The sequence below is a fragment of the Pseudopipra pipra genome, chromosome Z (genome assembly GCF_036250125.1).
Source record: "Pseudopipra pipra isolate bDixPip1 chromosome Z, bDixPip1.hap1, whole genome shotgun sequence".
Classification (NCBI taxonomy): domain Eukaryota; kingdom Metazoa; phylum Chordata; class Aves; order Passeriformes; family Pipridae; genus Pseudopipra; species Pseudopipra pipra.
Window position 1 is genome coordinate 23,389,507 of NC_087581.1, and position 11,305 is coordinate 23,400,811.

Here is an 11,305-nt window from a genome sequence, read left to right on the forward strand (position 1 = left end):
TTTGTACCATGGTAAAACTCACTTAAATCTATGAGATCTGAGACTTGCACTTTATAACCACAAAACTATGGATGCTTCATTATCTGTCATCAGGTTTCGGCCATTGTCTTTTCTTGTACCAGTGTTGCCCATTATTAAACAATCACAATATAACACCTGGCAGATGCTATTTGTGTTTATGTTTTTATTCTTTGCCTTCATCACCGAGACCAGTAAGAGTCTTAGCACTTGTATGCCGTTTGTCCTTCAATGAAGGCAGCTGATGTACGTTCTTCCTCCACTTAGATAAAGAGCAGTTTAATGAGATTTGTGTGCTGTTTCTGGTAAGAGGCCAGTAACTGATTAGTGAACTAGCAGTATACTGACCTCTTCCTTTAACCTGCTTTATATTCATTGCATGTTGACATACCAGTGTAAAACACAGAGCCAAATATTTAATGATGTTTCAGTGATTCCACACCCAGATTTTCACTCACAAGTACTTCAATGAATACAGAAGGCTTACTGAATATTGATATCAACAGTTCATCATTGAAACAGAATATATAAACATAGAGGCCAGTTGTGTAGAGATTCTATGCCTCACATTCCGGAAATTATCTTTGATTTTACATATTTCAAAGTATCTTTAAAAATATTTTGATAATTAAGATTTTTTAAACCTTTTTTCTTTAAGTGCTTAAGCATGACTTGAAAAAAATATTTGAATTTTTCTTCAAGTGATGAATCATACCTGTGCTGGTATTTTATCTTATTTGAAAGATAAAATTTCAGAGGTATACCATAATCTTGTAAACTCCACTAAACAGATTTTTAGACTCGGCTTGTGTTAAGTAATGGATAGAAAAGGGTTACAGTGGGATACATCTAAAAAAATTCTTCTCTAAATCAAACTATGCTGGAATGTAACAGTTGCTGCCTTCGTGTCAATGCTATTTGCTGATGCAGCTCAGTGCAGTTGAATCACCACAAGGGAGACATTTCAAGAGCTCGGTGTTCAAGCGTCTCTTGGATGAAATCCATAAAAGAGCAGACATGAGCTAGTAATAAATCCTGTAGACGTGTATGCTGGTGCCATGAAAAGGTAGTAGTAATCCTATCCACAGTAGCAATTAAAATATCACAGTGCTAGTCTACCAATATTTTTCCTTTCAATAAAAATTCTAATAATGAAAGCATCAAAGAAAGACACGACAGAAATTTTTATAAAGCAATGATGTTCTATTTCCAGTTATTAGTATGTCATAATGGTGAAATATCTGATTGCCTCTCTATCTCTTTCTTTCTGTAAAAGCTGAAACATAAAAAATATGGCAGTAAAGGCCAGGCCATTAAATTTTTTATGCACAGAGGCAAGCACAAAAGATTCTGCATATATCCATTAGTGTGCTGGCAGTCTTAAATTCCGTAGGAGTGTCTAACAGCTGGTAGTGTACACTGCAGATTGAAGGCTCTTAACTCATTAAAATCTACAGAAGACTTTCAAGCTTAAATAGCTGGAAAGCTGCAACCTGGTTTTTGCAAGGCTATGAGTCAAAAAACATTGGTTTTCAGGCCTGGGCATAGTGGACAAATAATTCGGAATTTCATAACCACTGTTAACAGGCTGTTATACAGGAACAAATCCATCCCGAGCCACCTGTGACCTCTTGGTCTCTCCCAGGACTTCTGAGGTTGCTCTGACAGCTGTCGTCTTTGACAAAGTACTTCCTAAAGATCACATCTGAGGATGTGAAAGTTATTTTGCCAAAAACATAGGTAGCATGCAAATTAAAACAAATAATAGAGAGAATTTTCAATGGTAGATATGTAAATGGTAATTAGATTGCATTTCAAATAAGGAAATCCTAAATCACACATTGGTAAGTTATACATAGCAAGAAGTTACCAAGTGTGTCCAGAAGAGTTTTCAAATTGTCTCCATCACAAGCCATTAATGTGTTTCTGTATTAGCCTTGCTAACCTACAGATTATGGGCAGCTATTATTTGGGCAGGAGAAATACAATTCCTTTCACATGGAATATTTAAAGATTAGGAACAGAAAGATATTATTTTCACCCATTTTTCATGTCATTCAACTTTCTTTTCTGAGTGGTTCATACTTTTTTATTGTAAATTTGACTGAACTAAATTTGATCCTTCATTTCTAAGTCAGTATTTTCATTTAGTTCCTGTAGTGGGCTGGAGTCCCACGGTGTACATTCCGAGCAGCACTAATCATCTCTGTGCTTACATTTTCCTGTACATATGCTTTTCAAAGAAGTGATATTAGAAATGCCATCATAACATAGACCGTGTTCCTAATGCAAGGAAATTTTATACTTAGTTTTGAATGTGTGTTTTGATTTATCTTCTAGTCCCTCATTAAAAAGGTAACTCCTGTTACATAATAGGTGCATGAAGGATTTCAATGTCTGTGTATACAAATGCTAAGATATGTGCACAGGGCAGGACTGTGTCTTCACTACTGTTTTGTTTAGTAATTTCTTCCCAAGAAATGCAGAAGGATCAGTGAGGTTTGCAGTTGGCTGCTGGTGAGTAGGGTTATTTTATGTGCCAGACTTTCTTGGAGAATCACTTGGAATGGACTTGCTTCCTCTGCCTAGCACATGAGATCTTATGGAAGGGACAATTTGGTTCACAAGAGGAACTCCAAAGGGATTCTTTCCCTTCAGTACAGTTATGACCTGTTTACACTGAATTTCATATAGCTGGGCACATGTATGAACCTTTTTCTGCACTATATTCCAGGGAGAATCAAATCTCCAACTTGCCAAGAGAAAATGAAGTTGGCTTTGTTAAAATTGTTGGCAGAATGTTGGAGGAGGGAAAAATGGTCAAGATAAAGATATATTTGAAATTCGTTTGGGTGGAAAGGGTAAGGACAGCAAAACCCCTATACCAAGACTGCTCAGTATAGTCAATGCAAGATCCTTTAGGAGTTTGAGTTTAACTAATCTTTTCATGCTTCTCTGTATTTATGATGAAATCCACACTAAAATTCACAATGGCTTAAATACATGTAGGCCAACAGTTGTTGTCTTGACTTAATAATAGTTTTTGTAAAATCTGATTAATTTTTAATTTGTAACACACCTACATTTCACAGGGGTAATCACATAATCCAGATAATCTAGAGATAATCTCTTGATGACCCTAACCCAGACTGCACTGTGTTATATTCTGTGTTCCTGTCCATTCATGAAGCTATTTTTAACAACATAATTAAGAAAACAATCTTTACTATAAATAAATAGGCACAGCACCCCATCGCAATTTAAAAAAAATGGATTTATGCTGATAATAATTAAATGAAGTAAAGGCTGAAAGTGGCCGATCAGGAAAGCCATATGACAGCAACATAACAGTATTTATGCCTTTTATTTAAAACTGAACCCCTTGTTCCATTTTATCAGTTAAAGAATGCCTACTTACATATTTTTTTCTTACGTAACAGTTCTTCTACTTTTTGAGTCAGGAAGAGAATATTTGGCCATGGGATAAGAAGTAGCTTCACTTTCTAAAGATTAACTTGTTTTAGCACATACAAACATATTGACCTAATTGCTTGGATACCTTTTAGCTCCAAGATAGAATAGATGACATTTTGAGACAGTGTTTAGAGACATGATAATGGATATGAAATGTAAAGAAAGAGAAGAACCACCATTTGTTTAATATAAGAAATTAGCATTATTTTATGGCCTAAGAGATTGCAATTAAATAACTAATTTATCTTTCTAAGTGGTCTGCTGTTTCCCTGCAAGTTAATATCTGAATAATCCCATCAAATCTGACAAATTGACTCTGTGGTTTGTTTCTTGGATCAATAGTTCAACTATTTTTTCAATAAATCTAGGACACTTAAAATGGCATTTGGATTTGCAAATGCCTGACTGAATTTGAGAAATCAATATAATAAAAATACAATAAAAATGCAGGACAAGTTTACCTGAATTTTGGGATAATTTTGTGGCATAACTTTAGTTATTAACTTTGGGGTATAAAAGTGCAGTGCTGATAGCATCATGAAGTGCTTGTTGAAAATGCTATATGCTGATAAAAGCAGGTTTTTCCTAATTTAAAGCTATCTGGTAATTAACATGGCAACCAAAGCAAGCTTGTATACTAAAATGACTAGTTACTTATTAAAATTATAATGTAGTATCTTCTGCAGAAGTTTCTCTGGAGCATAATAATGAAAAAGCAGTTTCATACAAGCTGATTATTTTTCCGGTTACTTTGCTTAAGAAGTTTGCATTCGCTCTGTGCTAAAGGATTAATTGAGTCTTTGGGGCAATCAGAGATGAGCTGATGAGGTTTTAAATGAAAATAGAGTGAAAATTTTAAAGTGACGAATCATTCAAATGTGTAAAGTTCCATCTGAAGAGAAATGGTTGGGAATAAATTAGACAGACTGTGAAGCAGGTGTACATAATTACCTAGACTCAATAGAACAAAAAGATATATCTTTGCATTACTGGGAGAATGAGCCAGAATTACCATCCTTATCTACCTTCTTTTCTCTCTCTGTTAGTCTTTTTCCTGCCAATAATGTGTGAGAGAGTAGAAGAGCAGTAAAGGGTAATAGCTACTGCAGTAACAAGAGGTCTGTTTCTACTGCCATTTTAGGACTTGCATGGTAATAAAGGGCATCTCAACTTCCATTCTGCCTTGATGAGTATAGAGGTGTGTTAAAAATCCCTGTTCATTCAGCCAATTTCCTGGCCTGCCAAAAATCACATGGTGTCTGATGCTCCGGAAGTTGACTCCTTTAGCTATGCTGAGCTGGAAGTTTACATGAGAAAAAGGAACAAGTGAAAGCACCCACTACAGCATTTTCAGCATGGCAAATATAATACCATTACCTGCTTCCTGTTGCAGGGAAATATTTATTTTGATATGGGCAGACATGGCCAATGACAAAGGATATTCTAGGACAAGAGATCTCCAGAAGCTACTAGGTAAATCGGGGTGAATCCTGGTAAGGAAGTGGAGAAATTTGAACTTTTCCAAGAATTTGTGCAGGAGCTGCAGTCAGAAGTAAGGCTGAAGGTCAATCAGCTGCAAAGCCAACATGCAAAACAGGTTTCAAGATAAAGGGAAAGACAGCACTGAAGTCAGGAAGTCAGAAGGAGATACCAAGGCTAATGAAATAGAAAGGGGAGAAAAAGATCAGCAATACCCAGATGGCACACAGTATTTGGGAGAAGAGTGTGTGGCTCATGGCCAGTATTTTGTTCCTCTTCAGCCAGGTCTCAGTTTTCAGGTCTTATTCATCACAGGTAGTAAGTGTAGCTAACTTGTCTGTTGCCAGGCAGATTAATAAATATGCAGATGATTTAAAAAAATAATCAGTATGCAGGCCTGGTACTCAAGATACATACAGAAAAGTGAAGCTCTGTCTAACATATGAAGAGTGTATGTGTGAATTTTTGGGACAGGGACACTGAAGAAACCTTCCTTACCGTAAAATACCGGCCCAAACCAAAACAAAACCACAACAAAATAAACTAAAAAAACCCCAAATCCTAAGCCACAGGAAAAAAAACAAAAGGAGGCTAGAAAGTTTATTCTATCCTATGGTGTCTTGCCTGTGGTAAGCAGAGAGGCTTCCCTCAAGTAGACATGCTCTGGTTCTTCATAATTACCATGTGGAAGGTGGGCAATTTCACGATACTGCAGCAACTGACCCCACCTAGGTGTTTCCTCTGCTGAGATGGAAAAGCTTACCTAGACTCTGCTGCGAGAATGAGTTCTGACATACCCATGTTTATCTTACCCATTTTTCTCTGATGAGGAATGGCCTATGTGTACCTTAGAGTTAGACCTGCCACTACAGTCAACATCCACTATGCGAGTTGGAATATATAGAGCGCAACATGTTTGTACTGTACCCTTTTCTGTTGTTTTCTTAAAATGAGTTACTTTTTAGTAACTTATTTCCACTCAATGTATTGAAAAACGTGTGTACTTTGGGAATAATACAAAATCCACTATTTTAAGTATCTCATATGAAAGTATTAAATATCAAGCACCAACTGGAGGGAAGTGTCTACACTTAGGTTTCAGGGTTAGTGTGTAACTCTCAGGTTTATGCACTTGAGCTGAGTTTTGTTTGTTTAAGCCATTGCTTCAATTGGCCATACTCTACATGGCCACATGTTTTGCTGTGGCTCTTAACAGATTTCCCAGATTTTCCAAATAAATCAGTTGTAGTCATCTGTAATCCTCATAGTCAGCAATCCTGATAGTTCAGCACTTTCTGAAGTACAAATACATGATATCACACAAATAATCTCATCTACGATCAAAACCATGGTACATTACTGTGGCAATAGCACCAAACAGAAGGGACTTCCCACTGGAAAGCTGGTGCAAGTAGGCTCAGGCAGACTGTCCGTCTATCCAATGATTTATATTGTGTATCATGCAAAACTGACACAAGAACTTGTTAATAGGCATTATGTCACTTCAATATACCACTACAACCATTACTACAAGAGCACATATGTACATCAGATTGTAGGAAATACAGAAGACATGTTAGGAACAAAATTTGTGGCCAACAAAGTTTATCCTAAACTCACATGTTTAAGTATCAAATAAGAATTATAAATACTTCATATAACTCTCTTATCTCTTTAAATATCAAACACTTTTACAAAAAATTCTTTCAACACTACTTCAGGGAAACTGACAGAGAGATAGATTTAAGTTACAGTCTTCAAAATAGCACAAATTGGTGTCACCACAGACAGAAACAATCCCGTTCTTTCTATATTCCAAAAGGTTTGTACTACATGAATGGGTAAAAGTGAGGGGACAAAAGCCTTGCCAGTCTCTCTCAAATGCCAGTAAAGCCATAACTAAATAATGAAAGAGAAGAGTTGCACTTTGTATTTTGGAATATTTCTTCCCACATTTTCAACTATGAATTAATTAGGTAAAGCAGAGTAGTAAAATGCTGTTAAGGTATAGCACAACAAAAAGAAAAACATTTAATTTCTATGCAGTTAGTTTCTGTGACAGGATGAGGGATACCAAGTTTATGCTTCTACAAAATATGGAAAAAATACTTTGTATGTTAAACCCATCAGTGCTAAATGTCACAGTCCTCTGAGATGTTGTCCTTGTTTTTGCCACAACAGAGTTAATTTGTTGACACCCAAGTCATTGCTGGGGGCAGGGTGCAGTGGAAGTAGGGGATTCTCGCTTCTGAAATGGAGGGGGTTGTGGCTCATGGTCAGCAAGAAAAGTGTGGGTGCAGAGGGTCAGTCCCCCCCATTTTGTTCATTGTCTTGGGGTTGCACCACACCAGGTTGGTCAGTTGGTGAGCACTTTTTGCATATAAATCACCCTCTTTTGTATACTTCTGTTAATAGTATTGTTGCTGTTACTGGTCATTTTCTTAGCTCATTGCTGTTTCCAGTAAATTGTTCTTATCTCAACCCATAGTCTCTGTCTTTTGTATCCCCAGCTGGAGTAGGTGAGGGGAGGGGAGTGACAGTGCTGTTCTTAAAGCACTGAACCGCTGGGCATCCAGCTGCTTCTGGAGTCCAACATGAAGAGATGTAACAATGAACACTTGAGAACCTGTTCTGCAACTCATAACCTGACTCTGATCCTGTGAGATAGCCAAAAGTCTATGGGACCAGTGAGATACATCCCAGGGTCCTGAGGGAACTGGCTGATGTTGTTGCCAAGCCACTCTCCATCATATGTGAAAAGTCATGGCAGTCAGGCAAAGTCCCCAATAACTGCAAAAATCTTTCCATATTTAAAAAGGGAAGAAAGGAAGATCTGGGGAACTATAGGCCAGAGAGCCTCACCTCTATGCCTGGGAAGATCACAGAGAACATCCTCTTAGAAGATATGCTAAGGCACATAAAAGACAAAGAGGTGATCCAAGGCAGCTAACACTTGACCAATCTGGTGGCCTACTACGATGCAGTGACTGCAACAGTCAACAAGGGAAGACTGACTGATGTTATCTACCTAGGCTTCTGTAAGGCCTTCAATACAGTTCCACATGACATTCTTACCTCCAAATTGGAGAGACATGGATTTGATGGGTGGATTATTCAGTGGGTAAGGAATTTGCTGGATGGATGCAGCCAGAGAGTTGTGGCCAATAGCTCTGTGTCCAGGAGAGACTGGTAAGGGGTAGTGTCCCTTAGGGCTTTGCCTTTAATATCTTTGTCAATTACATTGATAGCGAGATCAAGTGGACCCTGAGCAGGTTTGCAGATGACACAAAGCTGACACACCTGAAGACAGGATGTCATCCAGAGGTACCTGGACAAGCTTGAGAAGTAGTACCTCATGAAGTTCAGCAAGTCCAAGTGAAAAGTGGTGCACCTGGATTGGTGCCATCCCAAAGATGCACAGACTGGGAGAAGAAGCCATTGAGAGCAGCCCTGTGGAGAAGAAGCTGGGGGTTCTTGTGGATGAAAAGTTGGACACATGTCCAACAATGTCTGCTCACAGCAGGTCGAGGAAGGTGATTCTGCCCCTCTTCTCTGCTTTTGTGAGACCCCACCTGGAGTACTACATCCAGCTGTGGGGTCCCCAGCAGAAGAAAGACATGGACCTATTGGAGCAAGTCCAGAGAAGAAAGCCCTAAAGATGATCAGGGGGCTGGAGCACCTCTGCTATCAAGACAGGCTGAAAGACTCAGGGTTATTCATCCTGGTGAGGAACAGGCTTTGGGGAGACCTCATTGCAGCCTTTCAGTACCTAAAGGGAGCTTATAAAAATGAGGGAGGGGGACGCTTTTTATGGGCAGATAGTGCCAGAACAAGGGGGAATGGTTTGAAACTGCAATAGGGAGTGTTTAGATTACATATTAGGAAGAAATTATTTACTCAGAGGGTGATGAAGCACTGGAAGAGGCTGCCAGGGAAGTTGTGGATGACCCTTCCCTGGAAGTGTTCAAGGGCGGGTTGAATGGGGCTCTGAGCAACTTGATCTAGTGAATGGCATCCTTGCCCATGGGAGGGGGGTTGGAACTAGATGATCTTTAAGGTCCCTTCTAACTCAAACCATCCTATGATTCTGTCCTGGCTTGATCCTGCTCTTCTCCTGTCTGCCTTTTATGCCCTGCTGTTTTCACAAAGCATATTTTCAAAAGTAGTGATTTAGTAACCTGAACTGTCAGAACTTTTTTTTCTTCTTTCATGTCTTTTTTGTTTCCTTCCCTTTCTGCAGGTAAAAACTTGTTGTAACAAATTCGTCTTTCTGTAGAATTTACTGTATTCTTTTTTTTACCAAAATTAACTTTTCGTTGTTCACTTCGCTCTGGCTTTTAAACAAATAAAATGCATTGTTCTATGTTTAGATGACTAAAATGATGTTTCAGTTACTTATTAATAATAGACAAAGCAAGTCAGCACAACAAGCTTCCTTTTGACAAGAAAAGCTTTTTCCTTCTGAATGAATAATGCAAATTGGAGAAATAACACCACTCCTGCATTTTATGTGTAGGCAGATAATGTCCTATCTTTCAGCAAATGCATTAGGCAAATGAGAATGCTTTGGGGAAACAGTCATCTCCCAGAATAGAACGTTGTGTTCTTGCCACTGGAGAAAGGACTTTCCAAGTAAGTTACAGTGTTATCAGCTTCATGTTTTAAGACTTTGAGTGCCTTGCCTTTGCAGTCATGCAGCAGGAGGTGTTACAGATTAATGGTCCTCCATACTGTCAGCAGAAGCAATTGGCTCCGAAGGGCTAATGCCATCCGCAGCAGGTAGGAAAGCAGGATGATGCTTGATACTGATGAAAACAATGAAAGAAAGTTACAGGGAGATGCATCAATGCACCGCAAGTATATGCTTATACCAGCCTTTGTCTTATTTACTGATAGTAATCTTCCCATCAGGTCCTTTAACTTCTCTGGAAAGAGACAAGTTATGCCTCCTTTCACTGAAGAGATTCACTTTGATTTGCAGGCTTTGAATGCCCAGAGGTTCTCAGATTCCTAATGGGCCTAGGTGAGGAAGTCCACACTACCTCAGCTGGCTCAGCATATCCTATTTCCCAGAAAAGCCTTCTTAGGCTGGCATTAACGCCATGGATTTTATACATCTTGATAAAGAAATAACAGTATAAAAACATCCATAAGCCTCACCCTACAGACTCTCCAAGGCAGGGAGTTTCATGACAAGAAGTCCTTTATATAGTCACAGCATATAAAAGAATGTGCATAGAACTGATGAATTTCTGAACTGTTCTGAAATACATAGTAATTCAATTATTATTACTTACATTTTTTAGGTTACAGCCGTACTAAAAAAAACCCAAAACAATAAGAAAACCCACCAAAACCAAAACAAAACCACATGTCTCTGTCTGAACTATTTAGGAAATAAATGCAGACAAGGTAGAATGTTCTAACACTCTCTTAGAAAATGTCACCATTTTTCTTTTCACTTTCTTCATCTTAAACATGTGGGTGGTGAAGACAAGTGATTACTGTGCCTGTGAGATCACAAACAAACTAGGTCTCTGGAAAAGATGTAAATAGAAAGAAAGCAAGAAGGCAGTATGAACAGAGAGAGAAAAACAGAAAACTGGAGAAGAAAATAAGTTGATGCTACTTGACAGCTCCATGATGAGTGTGGGGATCAAATGTGACCTGAGAAGGGCTGAATAGAAGATTAGATATTCAAATGTAGCTTGAAAAATACTTCAATGCATTAGAAAGTTAATCGAAACCTAAAGTTTTTCTGTAAGAAGGTGTACTATATATGTGATGCATGTGACATAAAAAACCAGAAATAATTTGGTCACTTAGAACAATTTTCCCCACAGGAGCATAATGAGAAGTATATCCATGCAGAAAACGCCAGGTGTTATTAATGCCCCCTGGAAATCCACATCAAGGGGTGTGGTTCAGTCATGTCCTGTGAGTTTTGCATACATGGTCATGAAGATACAGTGTTCCTTTCTCCTCTGGGGGAGCAACTCCTGTCTGCAACCATTTGCTCAGTACCATGGGCTGTGCCACGGTAGTCTAGTGACCTACTGGAGTTATGTCTGGGGTCTTGGACAGGACTGCAGCATTACCTGGTGATTGTTTCTTGGCTCACTGCCCAGACTGAAGATTTATTAAAGATTTTATGAGAATTTCAAAAGGAAAATACCCTAGAAGCTCTGGCTATGATTCATGTTTTTGAAACTCAGGAGTCAGAATGAGGCAGAAGAGACTGAGAACACACCAGTGAAAATTCTTCCGTGTTGTTTCTCACTTCATTTAACAGGAAAGTAAAACTGACCCTCTGTTGCCACAACTTGATTTTTTT